Here is a 23,533-nt window from a genome sequence, read left to right on the forward strand (position 1 = left end):
CTGGGTAGGATCTTTCTTATTATGTCCATGGAGGTGTAACCAACACAACTGTGGGTGATAAGTTTTTTTTTTGGATTTTTTTTATTTATTAATTTAAAAAAATTAACAACAAACGAACAAAAACATTAACATATGATCATTCCATTCTACATATATAATCAGTAATTCACAATATCATCACATAGTTGCATATTCATCATCAAGATGTCTTAGAACATTTGCATCAATTCAGAAAAAGAAATAAAAAGACAACAGAAAAGGAAATAAAATGAAAACAGAAAAAAAAAGATTATACATACCATACCCCTTACCCCTTCCTTTCATTGATCACTAGCATTTCAAACTAAATATATTTTAACATTTATCCCCCCATTATTTATTTTTAATCCATTAAATTCTACTCGTCTGTCGACAAGGTAGATAAAAGGAGCATCAGACACAAGGTTTTCACAATCACACAGTCACATTGTGAAAGCTATATCATTATTCAATAATCATCAAGAAACACAGCTACTGGAACACAGCTCTACATTTTCAGGCAGTTCCCTCCAGCCTCTCCATTACATCTTGAATGACAAGATGATATCTACTTAATGCGTATGAGAAACCTCCAGGATAACCTCTAGACTCTGTTTGGAATCTCTCAGCCATTGACACTTTGTCTCATTTCACTCTTCCCCCCTTTTGGTCAAGAAGGTTCTCTCAATCCCTTGATGCTGAGTCTCAGCTCGTTCTAGGATTTCTGTCCCACATTGCCAGGAAGGTCCACATCCCTGGGAAGCATGTCCTACATAGACAGGGGGAGAGTGGTAAGTTTGCTTATTATGTTGGCTGGAGAGAGAGGCCACATCTGAGCAACAAAAGAGGCTCTCTTGGGGGTGACTCTTAGGCCTAAATTTTGAGTAGGCTTGACCTATCCTTTGTGGGGTTAAGTTTCATATGAACAAACCCCAAGACTGGGGGCTCAGCCTATAGCTTTGGTTGTCCACACTGCTTGTGAGAATATCAAGAATTCAACTTGGGGGCGGGCCGCGGTGGCTCAGCGGGCAAGAGTGCTTGCCTGCCATGCCGGAGGACCCCGGTTTGATTCCCGGCCCCAGCCCATGTAAAAAAACAAACAAACAAACAAAATATAATAAAATAAGAAAATGTTTAAAGATGTTTCCCTTTCTTCCATCCTTCCTTCCTTCTCTGTCTTTCTTTCCTTCCTTTCCTCCCTCTCTCTAAAAAAAAAAAAAAAAAAAAAAAAAAAGAATTCAACTTGGGGAAGCCGAATTTCTCCCCATTCTCACCATTCCCCAAAGGGGACTTTGCAAACATTTTTCCACTCACTAATCAAATCACTCTGGGATTCATCAGGGCATCACCTGGACAAACCAACAAAATCTCATGTCCTACCCAAGGTTCCAAGTACTTATGTTGTTCAATCAAGCTAGGGTGATAAGTTTTGATTAGGTGATTTCCATGGAGATGTGAAACCCAGTCAAGGTGGAGTTGCTTACTGGAGACTTTTAAGAGGGAACTGTTTTGGAAAAGACTCAGAGCCCACAGAGCACAGAGAACAGACAGCGCCCACACTGCTAGAGATCTTTGGAGATGCAGAAGGAAAACGCCCCTGGGGAAGCCTTATGAAATGAGATGAGAAAGCTAACGGACATAACCATGTACCTTTCCAGCAGACAGAGGTGTTCTGGACCCATCGACCTTTCTTGAATCAAGGTATCTTTCCCTGGCTACCTTAGTTTGGACATTTTCACGGCCTTAGAACTGTAAACTAGCAACTAATAAATTCCCCTTTTTAAAAGCCATCTGGTTTCTGGTATATTGCATTCCAGCAGTTTTTACCAAACAAAAACAGAATCATGCGTTGCATATATTCAACATAATTTTGACAAAAATTGTTCTCTTGACTGAAAACATTTTAAAAATAAGAAGGTAAGACTTAAAATAAACAGCGTTTCTATTTGGGAAGACAGAAAAGTTTGGGTGACAAATGGTGGTGATGTTAGCACAACATTGTGAATGTAATTAACAACACTGAATTATATATTTGAATGTGTTTAAAAGAGGAATGCTAGGTTGTATGATTATGGTATAGAATAAATTTTTTAAAAAAATCTATGGAACTGCACAACACAAACAGTGAACCCTAAGTTAAGCCATGGACTAAAGTTAATAGAACAATTATTAAAATGTGCTTTCATCAATTGTGCAAGGTGTTAATAATAGGGTAGTATATGAACCCTGTATTTTATACATGATTATTCTGTAAATCCATAACTTCTTTAATTTAAAAAAATGAGTTTCCATGAAGGAGACAATATTACTAGGTGAGGCAGAGATCAATTTTAAGTTTGAGGGTATACCTTTGAATTATTTCAGTCAATTGAGAATAAATATGGTCTTAGTGAAACTAAAACGAGCATAAGAGGCACTCAATATTTCTTGAAATGACGATGATGATATTTTTTGAAGAATTACTTGACTTGGTTTTATGTGCTGACAAGATGGAAAGCAAATCTTTATTGAATATCTGCTATGTGCCAAGCATCCTCAGAAATACCAACGTGTATTATCTCAATTAATCCTCAAAATACTCAAAAAGGTAGATACATCCCAATTTTGCTAATAAAGAAATGGAAGCCTCAAAGTAAACAGTAATGTTTACTCACCCCCAAGAGAGCCTCTTTTGTTGCTCAGTAATGTTGTTGCTGATTTTGTAAATTTACTAAGAGAATCACTAAAGCTTTAGAGCCAGAAGATTAAGAACAACTTATTTTATCTATGTATTCATTTTACCAATGAGTACAGCAAAAGGTTAAATGACTTGACAATCACATTGCTAAACAGCTGGACTAAAACAAAGTGCCTAATTTAAAATATGTATAAAGTGTAAAAACTCAGTGTGGGAACATTAAATTGCAAGACTGGCTATTGATTCATTAATAAATACCAGTACTGTTTGCAGTTAGGGCTAACAAATTCTTTAGGTAGGATTTTAAATGTTTATCTCAAATCTTCCAAAATACGAAAACATGGGCCAATCTAAGACATAGCTTATGTACTCTACTTTGCTGTATCAAAAATTAGGGCAAGATATAGTCATATAACTAATATTTTTAAGTATAAGTACCTTTTTATGATATATATTTGTAGTTTCAGAAAAATCCAGAATTCCTCCTGTTTAATGAAATCGAGGTTTTCTTCATTTGGAGTACAATTCATGTTATTATTATTATTTTTTTTACATGGGCAGGCACCAGGAATTGAACCCGGGTCCTCTGGCATGGTAGGCAAGCATTCGTGCCTGCTGAGCCACCGTGGCCCACCCACAATTCATCTTATATTTGTAGTTAATTGGTACAAGCTTCTGAATCCTTTGCAACAATCAGTTTCTCCAAACTATACAGTTAAACATGCAAATCATTCCAATACAGAAACACCACTGTAATATATATATATATTGTTTAGTTAATATATAAATATATTATTTATATATATATAAATAAAGCCAGCATATTAGTGGTTACGAGGGGATAGGAGAAGGGGAGTGTATGTTTGGTGGATATAAAGTGTCTGTAAATGAAATTTAAAACTAATAACTAATAAAGAAAAACAGGTTTGAGCGTCCCTTCATCTTCCCACATCTTTATCTTCATAGCACACACATTGTTGTTAACATTTTAAGCAATCCACACAACCAGGCATAACTGGAATTGTGTTCTTTATTGAGAGGCAAGGCTATTAATCTCCTATGGCTACCATAACAAATTTCCACAAACTTGGGGGTGTCAAACAATGGAAGTTAGTTCTCTCACAGTTCTGGAGGCTAGAAATATATAATTGGTTTGGACAGGGCCAGGCTCTCTCCAATGGCTTTAGGGAAGAATCCTTCCTCGACTCTTCCTCGGTTCAGGAGGTACAAGGCAGTCCTTGTGTTCCATGGCTGCACACTCATCTCTGCATACTCGTCTTCACATGGCTTTCTCCTCTACGTGCCCCTGTCACCGTATCTCTCCTCCTCTTCTTATGAGGACACCACTCATACTGGATTAAGGGTGCACCCTACTCCAGTATGCTCTCATCTCGACATCCTATTTCCAAATAAGATCACAGTCAGAGGTACTGGGGATTAGTACTCCAATCCATCTTTTGGGGGAGGATGCAAATCAGCCCATAATGCAAGGTATGATATTCTGAACAGGACAGCATCAAACAGACACAGGATATAAAGTTTCTGATCTAAATAATGTGTGTGCTTGGCTGTGTATATGTGTATGTGTGTGGGGGGGGAGGGGAGTGGGGCGGGAAGAGTAGGGGGTGGTATTTAAATAAAACCAACAAGATGGGAATTAACATGACCCCCTGGTGTCCAGGACACTTAGCCCTATGAAATGTCCAGTCATCCACATCTGATAGTTAAATTTTTCTTTTTAGAAAATAGTAATAGAAAAGAAAAGAACCATTATTTCATGGAGTATTCCCCAAACTCTCAAAATCAAATGAATGTTTGTTCACTGTCAGTCTTGGAGTAAGCACACACTTCCCAACATTTTTGGGACAAAGTGAGGTAGTGACCTCAAATAGCAGTGGTCAAAGGTGGTGGGCGTGAAGGTTGGACATCCGTGGTCTCAGGCTGAGTGCCACCTTAACAAACCCATTGGATTTGAAGGCAGCACCCAATAGTGAAACTGCACATGTGAAGGACTTTAGAGTTAGACCAGACCTAAAGGAGCTTATTCTGTAAAATCCTATTTCCCATTATGGCTATTAAATTTGAATGCCATCTGTTGGCCCTACAATGACTGCTTCATGTCCATCAAAACCCAGGCATTGACTGGCAAAGTCCGAAACACTCCAGTTTTTCCTGAAGACATAAAGAAAATTTCATAACCCTCACGTCAAAGACGCAGCCCTTCATCTTAAAAATCCTTTCCTAGGGCAGGCCGTGGTGGCTCAGCAGGCAGAGTTCTTGCTTGCCATGCCAGAGACCTGGGTTCGATTCCCAGTGCCTGCCCATGTAAAAAAAAAAAAAAATCCCTTCCTAAAATTCACTGTCCTGCAAGTACCCTTTCTCCAGATCTCTTGTGATAAAACAATCATAGGAAAGAAGACATCTCCCACTATAACATGAGATAAACGAGAGCACTTATGCATTCTTTTCCTTTAGTCTGTTGGCCTACTCTGAGCATTCTTTGTTTTCCTAGCTAGGCACCTTTAGGTTGTGAATGTTGTCTGATCTAAATCCCATGCAGAAGCCAGGAAGTTGAATGTCAGGAAGAACAGTAAGACTTGATAATATTTGGTGAGCATCCAGAGGTGCCAAGCTAGAGAGGATCCATGTTCTCCCTTCCTGAGAGGCAGGAGGAATGCAAGGTGTCTCACAGAATGCTGCTTCTTCCTCTTCAGTGATCCCAGAGCTGCTGCCCTGAGCCCCCAGCTTCTTGACTTTAAGCAGAAACTAAAACGCTTTTTAATCTTTTCTGAGTCTTGGAGCTATTTGAGAACTGTCAAAAGTGCTAGACCCCCTTCTCCCCCCATAAAAAATGCACACATGCACAAGCTCATACAGTTTTAAGAGGGTTCCCAGACAAACTCACTCCCACCTAGAGTCTATAGATCCAGATTTTGTTGTTTCGAAGTTCGGAAGCCCTGTTTCAAGGTAGGTCCAACAGAACTAATGCCCTTTGTGAGCGCCACTCTTGCAGGAGTATACCCCATCTCCCTCCTTCCCACCTTCAAGCTTTGGCACAAGATTACTTGTAGTAGAACTGGTACCGCAAACTGCTCATAGTTGTTTCCTGGGCATGGAGGAAATAGTCAAATACCTTTAAGCAAATCATGTCTTAGTTATTGATTTTTTCCACTCGAAGGTTTTGAGTCCCTGATTAAGTCATCACCGCCATCTGTTGCTTTAGTCTCTTAAATCAAATCTGAATTTCCTTACGGTATTTCAACTCAAATACAGCAAGCTCTGAATCTACATACTTCATTCTTTCACTCATTCAAGCACTAACATACATTGAGCATCTATTAAATGTCAGGCAACGCTTTAGGCATCAGGGGGAGAGAGCAATGAACATAGAAAAAAATTTCAGTGTAAATTATTCTCTTCCAAATGGCAATTCTAACTATTTCTGCCTTTAAAACAGTAATAATAATTATTGTAATAACTACATGAGTTGAGAGCTTAATATACTCTAGACTGTGTTCTAAATACTTTATATATATATATATATATATATATATATATATATATATATGCATTATCTCAGTATTTCTCAGAAAAATCAATGAGGTAGGTATTATTATTATCCCCATTTTGCAGGTATGAAAACTGAGACCAAAGAATTCAAATAACTTGCCCAAGCTACAGAAAGACAAAGACAGGATGCAACACCAAGTAATCTGACTTTAAGCTACCATCCAACAACACTGGTATGGTTACAAAGCAAAATTTTGCACCACTGAAGTATGAACAGATGCCTCACAAAAAGTTAGTATATCCATGTGCATATTTTTAAGGAGACTCAGGGGTGATGGTTGTCAAAAGGCTCCAAGTCAGTCTGAATATAATCAGGAGGCTAACTTTGTTAACTAGTGATGATTTGGAGATCCTAAGCAAGAGAATATGATGCACATGATTGGGCATGTGAGGCTGAGGATTACTAGAGCTGATGAGGCAATCAAGGAATAATCAAGCCAAAAGTTGTAGAAAATATATTTTTAAAATTATATTTATAAAAAAACATGAGAGACAGAAGAGGTTATTAAAATCCTAAGTTAAAAAAAGAAAAATTGCAAAGAAGGTACTAAAAGAACCTTCTACTCTGAAGATGTTTGGACATTTAAAAATAGCAGTTTCCTATACCTGTGGCTTCCAAAGTAACCAGTTGTTGCTTCTAGATAATCAAATTAAATCTCAGAACTAGGAATAATTGATGGGGGTAACTTCTAGGCAGGGTAAGTATAGATTTTGAAGGACCTGAAGGTTATACACAAAGGGTGACCCTGTTTCAGAAAAAGCTAATACAATATTAGGTGCAGACCCTTGGCAGGGGCTTTGAAGCTTAAGTTTACAGCAAATCTATATCTGCTCCAAGTGAATATAAGCCTCAAAGAGGAAGTTACTAAGAAATTCATACCTCATTAGCATTAGGATTGCAGTAGAAGCAATACAACTGAAAGATCAATCTGAAGACATTTGTGACCCACAGGACAATTATTTGAAAGCACTTTGATAAGAGGATATAAGAAAATAGTGGAGGTAGTTTGGAGGGAAGTTCCTGGCAATTAAAACTACTGAAAGACACCCAATGCAAGTTAGAATGACAGGCCAAGTTTTGCCTATCAATTTCTCAATTAAAAAAAAATTTTACTGTTAAGCCAGCATCCAGCTAGCACAGACATTATGATTTAGAAAAAGTTGTCTGTCTAGGCAGACAAGATGGAAGAAAATAATATGCTTCCACTGAATGTAAAAAAGGCATTATACCAAAATTAAATGTCTTTGTGGGAGAAAAGGAAGTGTCTTCAGATAGAGTATGGCAGTGAAGGCATGTCTATACACTTAGGTTGGATTGCATGATATGTGAATAAAACAGTTTTAAAATGAACATGAGGAACAAGTGCTAGATGAAATGTGGAGAAAGAGATCTACCTATTCACTGTCAGTAGGGAGATGAGAGGTGCCCCCTTGGAGGGCAGTGTGGTGGTTCCACAGGAGGCAAGGGGTGTGTTGCCGTATGGTCCTGAGACCCTGTTGCTCAATATGTACCTGGAGGAACTCAGTGTGGGGACACAAATGGACATTTGCACACTGGTGTTTCTGGCAGCAGTGTTAAGGGTACAACAACTGAGGAATGGAAAGGAGGACTTTGGTGTATATATACAATCGACTACTGAGGGGTTGCAAGAAGGAACGAAGTTGTGAGGCATGCAACTAGATGAATAAACCTTAAGAACTGCATGTTGAATGAAACGTCAGGAAAGAAAAGACAAATATCATGCCACAATCATATGGACTAACCATAATATAAAAATTCAGTGAACTAAGAGCGTGGGTTATCAAGTTGCGGCTTATTGTAAAGGGTCCTAGATTGTAAGCTCTTGTAGTGGTCACATACATTCAGGAAGTGTAACTGTTAATTCTAAATTGTGAGAAACTGAGCTGTTTGTATATAAAATGGTCTTTCCCAGAAACTTTGGGTATTTATGTGACACCTGAGACTCAAAGTTAGACTCTGAAGCTATGAAAGCCAACAGTACACCACACAGGAACTGTTTTAAAAGTTGAAAAAGTGATCAGACATCAAGTAGAGATACGAAAAAAGCTGAGCTGGATAGGACTAAAGTATATCAAAATACAAGGTAAAGGATGATATGGTCCATATTTTAACATTTCAACTCCTGTGTGAGACTAAGGGGAGAGATGTTTATTGGGTGCAAAATTTATATTTTGGGTAGTGCATTTCCTAATTTAACTTGAATGGTCAGTTTAGTCGAACATCATAAGTACATGGAATCTTGAGTAGGGCATGAGAAATTGTTGGTTGTCCAGGATAGAGTGATGCCCCGATAAATCCCAGAGTGATTTAGGCAGTGAATTTAAAAAGTATTTGCAAAATCCCCTTGGGGGAACTGGGGAGAAAAGAGGAAAACGCCTCCTGGGGAGCTTCATGAAACAGAAAGCCAGGAGAGAAAGCTAGCAGATGACGCCGTGTTCGCCATGTGCCTTTTCAGATGGGAGAGAAACCCCGACCATGTTCGCTATGTTCCTTGTCAGATGAGAAAGAAACCCTGAACTTCATCGGTCTTCTTGAACCAAAATATCTTTCCCTGGATGCCTTAGATTGGACATTTCTATAGACTTGTTGTAATTGGGACATTTTCTCGGCCTTAGAACTGTAAACTTGCAACTTATTAAATTCCCCTTTTTAAAAGCCATTCCATTTCTGGCATATTGCATTCCAGCAGCTAGAAAACTAGAACAATGACTTTTATCATGTTGAAGAATTTTCCTTCTGTTTCTATTTTTCAAAGTATTTTTATCAAGATGGGGTGCTGGATTTCATCAAATGCCTTTTATGCATCAATCGAGATGATCATGTATGGTTTTAATAGTACATCTAAAGGGACTTACAAATGTGCAATTCTGTGGCTCAAAAGGTAAACATCTTGTGATCTATCCTAAGAAAATGATCAGTGAAAAAGACAAAGATTTATGTAAAATAAAGCTTGTAAGAGTAGCATTTGTATTACGAAAAATTGAAAACAGCCTCTATGCCCCAAAATTTTTTTTAAAAGACTGGTTAATTAGCTTGTGGCACAGCTTTAGAATATTGATTATCCATTAAACGAATTTTAAAGGACAGGAGAAAATGTTCATAGTATTTAAAAAGTAAGAAAAGAAACTATATAGATTTTTAAATGTGTGCTTTAAAAAATATATACGTGTCTACTGAAAAAGACTAGAAAGAAAAACACCATAACATTGAAAGTAGTCATTTATGAATAGTGAGATTACTGGGGTTTTTTTTTTTGTCTTCTTCACATTTTTCCATATTAAAAAAGTTTTTACTTTGTAAATGCCATACTATTCCTCTCATTGAAAATACACATTTTTAAATGATGTCCGGACTAGAAGAATAGAGACAATGCAAGGGCAGGGAGTAAAGCTGCTTTGACCTCATAGACAAGTTATTTGTGCCTCACTGATTTCCACTTCACAGTGAGTCCCATGTACCTGGTTGCCCGGGCAGGCTTGGCTCCTTTGTCTTCTGACCTATGGTGACGGATGGTCATTGAAGGAATGTGAAGTCTCCCTATGAATGTCACTATCTTCCAAAGCCCTAGGGGTATCTCAGTGAGCTTGAGCATTATGGCCAAAGCTACTCAGCCCGTAGCTGCCTTAGAAGAGGAAGATAATGCAAGCAAGGCTGGAGCAGCCTATTGACTTTAGCTACTTACTTGCAGATTTATAGGATACCACTGAAGAATAATTAAATTCACTGAACTATTTCCACAAGATATTAACTTTAAGTAATCATCACTAAATATAAATTGAGAGCTGGGCTTCGGTTTTGTTTTGTTGTTTTTCATTTTGGAATCAGTAATTAAAGATTATTCAACGTGATAATGTGTTTCTTTCAGGAATGGGTTTCTGATGAACCCATTGAAACTTGATGAACGCTATGGAGCTTAGATGATAATTTTTAAAGCTCTCCTGTAAAGTTCCTATTAGAGAAGACATGCTTTCTTATTTTTTCTATGGTAATTATTCTCCAGACCCCTTTTTAAATTCAAGATACATTTTATTCCCAGAGTTAGAGATACACACAGATAGATAACATGTGTTTAGTAACTTGGGGCCCAGGTACACCTATGGTGATGGCTACCACTTTGTACCTTGTGGATGGAAATGGGAAAGGGCATAAGGATTAATAATCATGGAGAGATGGTGGCATAAAATGGTCAGAGAGAATAGCTCAGAATCCCAGGCCCATAAATCTCCAAGGGATAAAGAGAGAGGCTCCTCCTGAGCCCTGCTGGCAGGTGAGCACTGCCTGGCCAGCCTCTTCTCTCCAAAACCATTCTTGCCTTAAACTTCCCCAGCAAACTTTTATTGAGTGTTAGAAGCTGATGCGTGCAACATCTCTGGCGAGCATGTAGTCAGCACTCCTTCTGGCAAGCAGCAGCAGCCACTGGAGGAAGAAGCAAATCCAGGTACAAATGACTGTCATGCAAACAAATTGCATCTCCTAGCTTAGCGGGAACCAGAAATCTCTCCTTGAGGCCAGAGAGGCACAAACCCTCTTTCAGGGGGCCAGAGGATTCTGCATTAGAAATAGCACAAGGAACAGTTTCCTCACTATAGAATAGGGAGGATAACCCATGCTCTTGAGGACATTATGAAGTCAAGAGTAGGCAGGTAGTTCTGACTCAGGGTCTCTCACGTGGCTGCAGTCCAGGTATCAGCTGGGGTGGCAGTCAACTAGGTTTATCTGGGGCAGGTGGATACTCCCAAGCTCATGCACATGGTTTGAGTCTTTAGGTCTTTGCCCCAAGGGCTTCTCCATCGGGCTGCTCATGACAGGGGATTTGGCTTCCTCATGGCCTTTTTGATGTAGTCTCTGAGTCATACACCTTCATACTCACCTTATTCTGTTCATTAGAATGGAGCCACTAAGTCCAGCACACACTCAGTGTGAGGGAATTATTGAAGAACATACAAACCAGGAGCTGGGATCATTAGGGGCCATCTTGAAGGCTTATTGCCACAAGCCCTTTCCCAAAGACCTTAATTTAACTGGTTTAGGGCCCAGGCTTTTTTTGTTTTGTTTTGTTTTTACATTCCAGGTAACACCAATGTGCTGCCAAAGTTAAAAACCATGTCTCCACAGCCTCTGCTAAGTTACCTTCTCTTCAACTCCAATTTGTCAATTTAATTCCTTCTCTCCAAGTGTTATTGGCTCATTACCCCTGCTGCTAAATTCTTTCTGGCCCTGTTTTAGTTTCCTGGGTTGCTCAAGCGAATACCATGAAATGGGTCAGGTTAGACATGGGAATTTATTCGCTCATGGTTTGAAGCTAAAAGAAAGTCCACATCAAGGCGTCATGATCAAGGCAATGCTTTCTTCTCAAAAACTCATGTTCTGGGGCTGGCTGCCAGCCGTTCTTGGTCCTCGGCTCCTCTGCGCATGGCAGTGCACCTGCAGCATCTCCATGGGTCTCGCCCTCTTCTTTCAGGTTATGTTCATGTTCCACTTCTCGTTTCCCGTGGCTTTCTCCCTCTGTTTGCATTTCACTCTGCTTATAAAAGACTCCAGTATTAAGTTTAAGACCCACCCTGCTTAGGCCACATCTTAACTGAAGTAGCCTCATCAAGAAGTCCTCCTTACAATAACTTCACATACATAGGAATGGATTAGAGTTAAGGATATGTTTTTCTGGGATACATACATTTTCAAACCACCACAGGTCCTAAGCAGTCAGGCTGGAAGCAGGGGGCAGCAAGGCCCCGGGAAGCAAAGCCCTTCAAAAGACAGTCATCTCAGCATCAGAGGGGTTGAGAATAAGCAAGTAGCATCCCAGATTAAGATAACATAAATATTGGCAGGCCCTGGAGCCACCAGAGCAAGGTTGTCAAGGAAGGGACCAGGCAAAGTCAGACACTAGGAATGCCAAAGGGGCTGAGCCCAAATGGGCATCTGGGAGAAAAACAGTTTCCTGCTCCCAAAAGCAAGGAAGAACCCCAAGGCTGAAGCAGTCTTCTCAGTCTTCCAGCTCATCCTTGGCTGCCTTACTGCTCTCTTACTCTCATGAGAGTCAGAGCCAAAATCACTCCCTAAAGTGGCACAGGTGATGCCAGCCAAAAGCAGTCCCAAATAAGAATTTCAGGGAAAAACAGATGGTCCCAGCTTCCTAGCAGAGGCAGATCTCCTAACACAAGCTGCCCTCCACCCTGTTCTAGTAAACAAGCACCCTGCCTCATTATAACGCTGGCATTGCCACCCACAAGATGAAAATTGCCCACAACAAAAATAAACATACATCGATGATAATGTGCACATTGCTGAGGAATGAGGCTTCCGTCATCACAGACGGTTTACTCGTCGTGGTGGAAGGAAACCAGAGTTATCATGGTGTATGTTTCCAGTCTGTTCTTGCTCACTGCTTACTAAAGAGGTATCTGAATTTGTTGACCTGATCGAGTTCTGCTTGCTCTTGCCCTCTGGTCCTTTGGCCTTTTATAGCATGGAATGTAGAGAAGGAGAAGGGATAAAAGGACAGGGGATCACAGCAAGGGCTGGGGGAAGGCTTAGCAGGAGTGGTTCTGAACAAAGGCAGGGGGGTATTTGCAGTATGTGAGATAAATGGAGGGAAGAGAAAAAGTTTGTGAAAAGAGGAGTGTTTCTCAAGACTATTCCCCTTTAAAATGGCCAAGGAAACCTTTTAAAAACACAGTTTGGTTATTTTGAAATTTCTTTTCAGTTAATTGACTATGCTTTGATCATGACCCAGTTGTGAGACTGGAACATGGGGACCCCTGCTTTAATGGGGTTACCCTGGGCCCAGCATAACAGAACTTAGAATTTCTAAAACATAACTGTTGTTAAATAGATTGCATACCTCCATAACATTCCAGAGGGACTTCTTGCAAAAGCTGAACTATAATGGCAATGAGATCCATAAGGGTGATACATCATCATTGCCTGTTATCAAGGGCTTTCTAATCCATCTTGCTTGTAGTCAGCATTCGGTCCCTGCTCCCCTCCTGAGTTCCTTATGTCCATGAAACCTACCATGACCCCTCTTTCCCAGTCACTGAAGCCAGACACCTAAAGTCAGCCTCGACTCCCCTCCCTTCAGAGTACCTCTGGCCTCCTGCCACTCGAAAGTCCTAGTAAACCACTAAGTCCTATTGATGTTATCACCTAGATGTCCCGCATATCTTTGTTCCCACCTGCTACTGCCTTAGCTCTGGCCCTCGTTGTCTCTCACTGGACTGACACGTGCAAACTAGTTTCCTTGCCTCCAGTTTCATAAGCCTCCCATCGTGCACAGCTTCCCCATCTCATCTTGTGACTTCCTTACTTGAAATTCTTCCCTGGCTCCCTATTGCTTATGGGATAAAGTCCAAAGGCATAAACTGTTCTCCATGACGTGGCCTTCTCTAACCACAGTTCAGGCGTGGTCTCCAGAACGTTACACCTTGGTTTCGTAGGCTTTTCTCCCCACTAGGATTGCTATTCCTATATACCACCACCTGCAGCCCTATCCCACCTGGAGAGCACCCAGTGTTTGTGTCCAGGGTCAGTTCAAGTATCACCCACCCTTGATACCATTAATTCCCTCTATTTTTCCCACTGACGCCTATCCCTAACTCCAAACCAGTACTTACAACACTGCTGCACTCGTTGTTTTGAAGGTCTGTCTCACCAAATGAGATTGAAAGTTCCTAAAGGGAACTTTCCTTATCCCAATAATGTGAGAACAATCATAAGTTTTATTATTGTGAATTCTGTTCATGACCACTTGTTAAACCCTTAGTATGTGGCAGAGCCAACATTCTTTCCAACATGTCATCCTGGCCTTTTTCTTTTCTTGCCATTTTTAGTGCCCATGCGTAGTAGACTTTGCATGAACATTTTTAGTAGACTCAGTAAATATTTTTAAACAAGTGACTGGGTACCTGTGCGCTGAGATTGAGAATAATTCACAGATCCTCCTTATTCCCCTTCTCTGGCACACTTGGGTCCTGAAAGCTGATATTCGAATTCTGACCCCAAAAAGTGGGTTTTAGGATAAATGAAGCAAATGTAACTAAATCTTAATAATTGTTGAAGCTGGTTTGATGGGCATATGGGGCTTCACTTTACTATTTCCTTTACTTTTGAGTGCGTTTGAAAGTTAGTTATCATTATAAAATGACAAAACTGTCTATCTGCAGCTTTGTTTCAGAGTATTTCCATGCTATGGACTTGCCAGAAACTAGAGTGGCTCCCTAACTTCTCTCCCAAACCCTCCCTCTTCCTAATAAACAGCCAGAGCACTCTCAGGAGGTTGCCTTGGTGAGTGCTAGATCAACTGACACATTATGTATTTTATCTGGTGAAATCACTCTTCAACGTGGACAATGAATTTGCTCTTGGCTTGATCTGATTTGCCTGGGTGATGTATGCAGCAGTGATTCAAGGCCTAACGGTCACCTGGAGAGGCAATCCTTCTTCTGGGGACAGCCCAGGGCATGCGAGATGCGGTCGGTGACAGGCACCACGACAGCAAGATTTATCTGCCAGATAGGCATGTGGTTAGTGATTTTTTTCAGCTCCAAGACAGGCCCTGGACTCAGCAGCAAAGCTGCGCAAAGTCTGCAGCTCTAGAGCAGAGGGGATTTTCCTTACAACTAAGAAAGCTCAACCTCAGCCAGACCTCTGAGTCCAGGAAAGCCTCAGCTTGAAACCCAACAAACCACCCTTGCAGGATAGAAGATTTTGATGAGAAGAGCAGATGTGCAATTAATTTGGAAAAGCATAAAATTTTCAAAAATTCCTGGGTGGGCAAGATTGGGTTCAGACTATTTTGCTAATTTTTAGATGGTAGGTAGAAGGCCAAAATGGAAAGAAAAATAAGCTTTAGAGTCACTCAGTTATTGATTCTTATGCCAACTAAGCCACTCCCAATTTTTAAACTTCGACACCATTTACCCAGCCTGAATTTCATTGTCTCTTATATAATATGTAACTAACCTTCAGAAAGAATACATGGGGAGAACCAACATAATACCAGGCATATAGTAAGTTCTCAACTAGTGATAGATAGCTGTGTCATTCTAGAAGATTTTCCACAAGGCTCACAACGTTCCAAGAGACACACCAGAAAGAAAAGATGTTAGCTTTATTTATAAATTAGATATAAAACACTGCACTGGGTAGGGGAATATATATTACACGAGGACAGGTGAAGAAAAGAACAGAGAAATTAATGGTCAACCAATAGGAAAGGGGGAAAATGTGAACAGTCAGGCTTCTTTCATGTAGATTTCAGTTTCTCGGGCCTTCTTTCTGGTTTTACAAAACATTAAATTATTCAAAGTCTTCTGAACATTCCATATATTACTGCATCGATGCGGAAGCTTTTAGCACTGACATGTATAATCCCCACAGAGACTCACAGTCTCCAAATCTAAAAGACGGGCAGTGTTTGGGTGAAGAGTGACCTCAACACTCACGGCACCTAAAAACAAGCAGGACAGACCGTGGCTTTAGTGTTGCTAAGCCAAGCCATTTTCCTAAGCAGTTCTTTTTCCAATTCCCTCATCGCTGTAAAAATATTTTAGTTCATTAATTTTGTGGGATTTCTGGATCCCGAGTCTGTATTTCTCACTTAGTGCTGTCCCATATGCTCTGGCAGGGAAGACGTGCATAAACCATTTCCAGTCACACGGCAGTGCCAGCCCAGAGATTTCAGCCTCAGACCAAAAGATGCAATTTCAACTCAGATGTTAAACATCTGCCTGATTTACAGCCTCCTCGCTTTATGAAGAGAACTGGTGAAAGCTGTTGGGAAGCGTTTTGATGCCACTTGTACTCATTTTCAGCCATAAATTGTGATGATGTTGCAAGAGCAAATGTATCAGGTTGTCAGAGTCTATTATGGTAGAAGGCCAGCAGTATCCTGGGAAGATTACAGCATATACAGGATGCAAAAGTGACCGTCAAGTATGATTTAGGGCATATTTTAAAATACACAGAAAATTAGGAATATAGACATTAAGGCTCCCATAGCTATACCAATTGGGCCACATGATTGTATAATCATCAGGTTGTGTATGACATCGAGCAGGGTGACGGATGCCACAATTAGACCCCAAAGTCAATCAGCCATCTGCAGTGTGGAATTGTCAACCCTCGTGGTCTGATTATACTTTGTGTTGGTACTACGACATTTTATATGGCTTCTGCATTATCTCCTAACTCGTTAAATAGCATCATAGTCTCTTACATTTCTCCTCGGCTCTCCTTCCCCTGTTTCTTTCCCTGCTTCCCTACTAGGGTTCAGAAGCCCTTGTTGCCTTAAACCCCAAAGCTTCCCACACTTCTCCCTGGCACCAGTCATTCATTCCCCCCAACCAGTCTCTCCTGCATTTAAATGCCAAAGCAATCTGTCTAAAGTCCAGCTCTTTTCATATCAACCGTTGGTCAATGATCATCAACAGACTTTCAGACCTATTAAAACAGCTACAACACATTTCATGGCTAATCTGCTATGTGGGTCTGATCTCCTTTCCTGCTGTTATCCCCCAGCTTGTGTGGCTTTCTCACTGAACTTAAGTTAAGCTCTCTGACAGAGGTGGTGTTGGTGCATAGCAGATGCTCATTAAATATTTGTTAAATGAATAAATGAATGAACCCACTCAATACATAATGGCTAGCAACATAAACTAGCAAAAAACCCTTCTGGAAAATAATTTGCAAGTTTCAATATTCATTAAAATATTCATGATCTTTAACCTTAAAATAATATTTCTGAGAATGTATTCTAAGGCAATCATTCAACAGGGAAGAAATGTTTATGAGGAATTGCCTAAATCAGTGAAATATTAGAATGGATTTAAAATACTAATAGGAGAATGGTTATGTAAATTAAGGTAAATCCACTCAAATGAATATTATGAAGCCAATAAAAATTATGAAGACTGGTTAATGACATGGAACATCCTTATGGCCGATTTCTTTTAAAAGTACTGAAACTTAATATATCTGATTTTAGCCACTTATCTAAGAAGAATGATAAAAAAAAGTGAAAATGGTGGTATTATAGAAAGATTTTTCTTTTACTTGGATTTCTGTTAATGTCATAATGCAAGTGAAAAGATTACTTTACTGCCCAGCAAATGAGAAATTCCATGGCTTCTTATCCTACAGAACAAAGTCCAAAACCAGCCTAGCATTTCAGATACTGAAAAGTCTCTTCTAGAAAAACCTTATAGTTCGTCTTCTTTTCTTTTTCTTTTGTTTTTAGTTATAAAATATAATGTGAAATATTATGTATACATACCCACGGATAGAGCTAGCAAGCTCTATCATAGCACAGATATTGAAACTGCATAGCTCATTGGTTTCCCATGAAGTGAATCCCTGTGTGACCTCCCAGATCAAGAAAGAGATGACCTGACCCCCTTCCTGATCACTATCCCTCTCTCGTCCACAAAGGAAACAACTATCTTGCCTTTTATTGTACTCATTGCTTTTCTTTCTTTATATTTTTGTCACAAAAGAATTATTTTCAAATGCCATAGTTTCAATTTGTTTCTGAACTAACTTAAATAAATGGAATTAGGCATTTCAATTTTTAGATTTCTTTCTGTCAACATTATGTTGCTTAGATTTATCCATGTTATGTGTGCTATAATTTATTATTTTTCTTTATTTTCTAGCAATCTATCACGTGAATATACAGCATTCCTTTATCCATTCTATTGTTGATGGACAGCGGTTAGGGCTGTTTCTAACTTAAGGTTATAAGAAATAATGCTGCTCTGAACATGCTTGGTGCTTGTGTGCATGTATTTCTGTTGGTTATATACCTAGCAGTGGAATTGATGGATCATAAATTATACATATTTTTTTGGCATTAGTAGATAACATCTACTTATTTTCTAAAGTGTTTGTCCAATTTACATTTCTACTGACAGTGTGTGAGAATTCAGATTGCTCCAGCTCTGTGCCGAGATTGGTATTGTCACTCTTAGATTTTAACCTATTCTAGTGAATAGGAGGTGTCTTCTTATTGTGATTTGCATCTCCCATGATTCATTAAACTTTTTATACTTTTACTGCTCATTTGAGTATCCCCTTTTATGAAGTTCATATTCACATCTCTCGCCCATTTTTTCTACTAGGTTGCTATTTTCTTATGGATTTGTGGAAGTTATTTATATATTCTGGATACATATTGTCTGTAATATGTGTGCATATATCTCACCCCACACTGTTGCTTGCATTTCCACTCTCTTAATGACATCTTTTGATGAATACAAATTTTAATTCTAATGAAGTCCAATTTATCACTTTTTCTTTACAATTACATTTTTACTGTGTTGTTAAAAGTGTCTTTTGCTATCCATTGGTCCCATGCTGTCTTCTAAGAAAGCTTTTCTTAATTTTTATTTATTTATCTATTTTATGCACGGGCAGGCCCCGGGAATCGTACCCGGGTCTCTGGCATGGCAGGCAAGAAATCTGCCACTGCGCCACCATTGCCCACCCAAGCCATCATTGCCCACCCTAGAAGCCTTTTTAAAAAATATTTTTATTAAAAAATCTTCAGACACATAAATGCATATGTGGTATACAATCACTGGCTCACAATATCAGCACATAATTTTATATTCATCACTATGATTATTTTTAGAACATTTGTATCACTCCAGAAAAAGAAATAAAAAGAAAAAAGAAAAAAACTCATACAACCATACCCCTTAACCCTCCCTCTCATTAACCACTAGTATTTCAAATACCCTATTTAATTTACCCCTTATAATTTATCCATATTTTTTACTCATCTGTCCATAAGTTGGATAAAAGGAGCATCAAACACAAGGTTTTCATAATCACACAGTCACACTGTAAAAGTTATATTATTATACACTCATCTTCAAGAATCAAGGCTATTGGAACACAATTCAACAGTTTCAAGTACTTCCCTCTAGCCACTCCAATACACCATAAACTAAAAAGGGATATCTATATAATGTATGAGAATAACTTTTCAACTGTCTGAAATTTCTCAGCCACTGAAACTTTATTTTGTCTCATTTCTCTCTCCCCCCTTTTTTCAAGAAGGCTCTCTCACTCCCACGATGCTGGGTTCCAGTGAATTTTGGGAGTTCTGTCCTATGTTTCCAAGGAGATTTACACCTTCCGGAGTCATGTCCTACGTAGCAGGGAGAGCAATGAGTTCACCTGCTTTGTTGGCTTAGAGGGAGAGGCCACATCTGAGCAACAAAAGAGGTTTTCTGGGGATGACTCTTAGGTATAATTATAAGTAGGGTTAGCCTATCCTTTGCAGGAATAAGTTTCAGAGGGGTGAACCCCATGATCCAGGGCTCGGCTTATTGATTTGTTTGTCCCCACTGTTTGTGAGAATATCAGAAATTCTCCAAACGGGGAAGTTGAATATTTCTTCCTTTCTCCCCAGCCCCCCAAAGGGACTTTGCAAGTACTTTATTCACTGCCCAAATTACTCTGGGATGTATCTGGGCATCTCACCAATCTGAACAAACCAACAAGATCTCACACCCTAGTCAAGATTCCATGTACTTATTTTTGAACATAGACATTTGGATCTGCAATCTACAACCTGGCATTGAGTTTTAATGTAATTTTATTGAAATATATTCAGACAACATACAAGCCATCCTAAGCATTGCATTGATTTTGATGTAGTATGTGGTGGGGTCACTTCATTTTTCCCCCAAATAGATATACTGTGATCTATAGAAAAGGGATAATTTTCTCACTACTTTTTGGTACTACCTTTGTCATAAATCAACTGTCTATATGAGCTTAGATCTCTTTGTGATATCTCCATTTTATCTCATTGGTCTATTAGTCTCTTGTTTCCAGCCTTATTTCTCACTTAGCCTCACCATAACTCTCAGTTCCCTAAACACAGGCCTTTCTTCCATCCTGCATGCTTTTGTTCATAGCTTCCTCCTCACTTTGCCTGCTGTTTCCATTACCATTTGTCCAGGTTTTAGCATCATTAGGGACTAGTTTACATGCACCCCATCAACTCCAGTTCCCAGAACTAATTCCTATGTGCACTGCCTCTCCCCTGCCATATACTTCCAAAGCACATTTTCAGTTTCTTTCATTTATCATTTAACACATTTTTACATTAAAGATATGTAAAAATAATGAATTATAAATACATCTAATCAAACACTAAACAGTAAGTTCCCTGAGGAGAGTATCTATTTCAGTTTTGAATGACTCATTATTAATAACAACTTGATGTTTCCTACCAGCCCAGGAGAAGTGGAGCTCAAAGCAGATTTGAGTTGATAGGGAAAATGAAGGAATGTGATGTTTCTTTCATCAGAGCTGTAAAGAAAGAATCGCATCTCTAGTCTGTCTTATTCTACCCACAGAGTGTTTCAAATGTGTACCAAAGACCAAAAGCACTTCAAATGCAAGATTCAGCCAAGACTAGGGAACGTCTAAAACAGTATAAAATGTGTAGAAGGTGTTCAAATGTCTGAAGACTGCTAACTTACTAAACTGCTAGAAAGATATTTTAAGAAACAGAGGAATAGTTAATTGCTTAAGATAGCCAAATGGGATTTTTATGGGAATTAGGGAAGTGTCATTCATTTATTCTACAAATAATAATTGAGCATCTACTCTGCTCCAGGCACAATCTAGGTGTTGGGTATATAGCAACAAATAATACAAACTTCTAGCCATCATGCAGCTTACATTACAATGGGGAGACATAGGTAATAAACTGACCAAATAAAATAGTATTATATAATGTAATGCTGGGCATTGATAAGTGCTATGAGGAAAAGACAGCAGGGTAAGGAGTTAGAGTGTGAAGGCTGAATGAGGTGGTGGGGTACTGTTTAGATTGGGGTACCAAAGAATTAGATAACGTTGGCAGAATAACTAAAGAAAGAGCATGAGTTTAGTAGGCAGAATTTTGGATTCGATGATTTCCACCCCTGGTATCACTCCTGTGAATATGGTACTATGTCATGTTACATGGCAAAAGGGATGAACTAACATTACTAATCAGTTAACCTCAAAATGGGGAGATTATCCTGGATTATTAGTGTAATCACATGAGCCCTTAAAAGCAGAGGACAGGAACAGCAGAGGAAGTCAAAGACATTCAAAACATGAGAAGATTTTGATGTTCACCATTGTGATTTGAAGATGGAGGGAGGCAATAAGAAGGAATATGGGCTGCTTCTAGACGCCAAGAGGCCAGACAATGGAGACCTCAATCCTACAATCATGAGGAACTGAAGTCTTCTAACAATCTGAATGAGCTTGAAGAATATTCTTTCCCAGGCCCACCAGATAAGAGTCCAGCCCAGCCAACATCTTGACTTCAGTCTTGTGAGACCCTGAGCGGAGAACTCAGCCACACACACTGGACTTCTGACCTTCAGAACTGTGAGGTAATAAATAGGCGCTGTTTTAAAATGCTAAGCTTGTGGTAATTTGTGATTGCAGCAATAGAAACCTAATACAACAGGCCACTTACTCTCTGGGAGGGGGCCTCCAGCACAGGGAACAGCAACTGTAAAGGCACATTCTAAGGAAAATGAGTCACCCAGTGGGACTGGAGCAGAATGGTGGAGAGAGAATCGTAAGAGATGAACTCAAAGATAGAGCTAAGGAGCAGGTTGTACAGGACCTTGTGGCCTTTAGTATTTTACAGGAATTCTAAAGAATTAGGGAGTTTTGAGCAGGAGAATGATGTAATAAGATTTACATTTTAAAAGGAACCTCTTGCTGTCATGTAGATAATTCACTACGGGAAGGCAAGTGTGCATGCAGGAACAGTTACGAGAGAGTTATGGCTGGGACTAAGTGGTGAAGATAGTGAGAAAAAGTTGAATACCGAATATATTTTTTGAAGATACAGTCAACAGGATTTGCTAATGGATTGGGTGAGGAATGTAAGAACAAATGAGATGTGGAAATGCGGAATGGGTAGCTGGGGTTTACAGGCAAACATTAGGCTAGAGATACACATTTGGGAATTGCCAACTTGTGGATGATATTTAAAGCCATGGGGCAGGAAGAGAATTCCTGGGGAGAGTATGCAATTAGAATATAGAAATAGTTCTGAGACAGAGCATTTAGAGAACTGGAAGAGGTAAAGCTGACTGATGAGGTATGAGGAAGACCAGGGGAGTGGTGTCTCAAAGCCACAGGAAGAAAAGGTTCCTATGAGCAAGGAGTGAACAGTTTCAAATGCTACTATGGGGTCAAGTCAGAGGGGGACTTAGAATTAAAATCAGATTTAGAACATGGAGGTCACTGGTGTCCTTAACAGGAGCAGTTTTGTGGAATGGTTGAAGATAAAAGCCTGTTTGGGGTGATCTCAAGAGGAAATGGAAGAAGGGAGACTGTGAGTATAGACATTCTGAGTAATTTTTTTTTTTGCAAAGAGAACTAGACAAATGAGGAAATGAGACAGTAAGAGGAGAGAAATTCAGAGTTAAGACAGGGTAATCTTTCATTTAAACTGGGAGGGTGAATGTGCACTGGGGAAAAGGAAATCATCAGATATTGTGGAGATTATTGTACACTGGCTCAGTAGTGACACTAATTCCAGAAGACCCAAAATGTGACTCTGGTCTACTAGTCAGAGTAGGGACCTATTGAGGCCAGGTGATCGATGGAGCTTTAGCTCAGGTTTGTCTCACAGTGGGTCCAGTGGGTCCAGTGGGTCCCCAGAGCCATTCTGTGGTCATTTCCTCAGTTCCAGAATGCATAATTGGGATGAACATACTGAGCAACTGGCAGACTCCCACACTGGTTCTCTGACTTGTGGTGTGAGGGCTATTATGGTAAGAAAGGCCAAGTAGAAATGCCTAGAACTGCCCCTACCTAGCAAAATAGTGAATCAGAGGCAATACCATATTCCAGGAGGGACTGCAGAGATTTGTGCCACTCTTAAGGACTTGAAGGATGTGGGGGTGATGATTTTGACCACATTCCCATTCAACTGTCCTATCTGACCTGTACAGAAAGCAGATTGGATTTTGAGGATGACAGTGGATTATCATAAATCTAACTCCAGTTGCAGCAGCAGTCCCAGATGTGGTATCATTGCTTGAGCAAATCAACACATCACCTGGTACATGCCATGCAGTTATTAACCTGGCAAATGCTTTTTTCTCAATAGCTGCCACTAAGAACCACCAGAAACAGTTTGCTTTCAGCTGGCAAGGTCATCAGTATACCTTCACAGTCCTACCTCAGGAGTATGTCAACTCTCCAGCCCT

At 39.7% G+C, this 23,533-nt stretch overlaps 1 protein-coding gene across 2 annotated transcripts in view; it reads right to left on the bottom strand.

Moving 5' to 3' along the window:
• LOC143651269 (uncharacterized) overlaps window positions 1-23,533 on the bottom strand; it is a 216,349-nt gene that overhangs the window by 97,375 nt on the left and 95,441 nt on the right. The window lies entirely within an intron of this gene.

The sequence above is a fragment of the Tamandua tetradactyla genome, chromosome 12 (genome assembly GCF_023851605.1).
Source record: "Tamandua tetradactyla isolate mTamTet1 chromosome 12, mTamTet1.pri, whole genome shotgun sequence".
Lineage (NCBI taxonomy): Eukaryota > Metazoa > Chordata > Mammalia > Pilosa > Myrmecophagidae > Tamandua > Tamandua tetradactyla.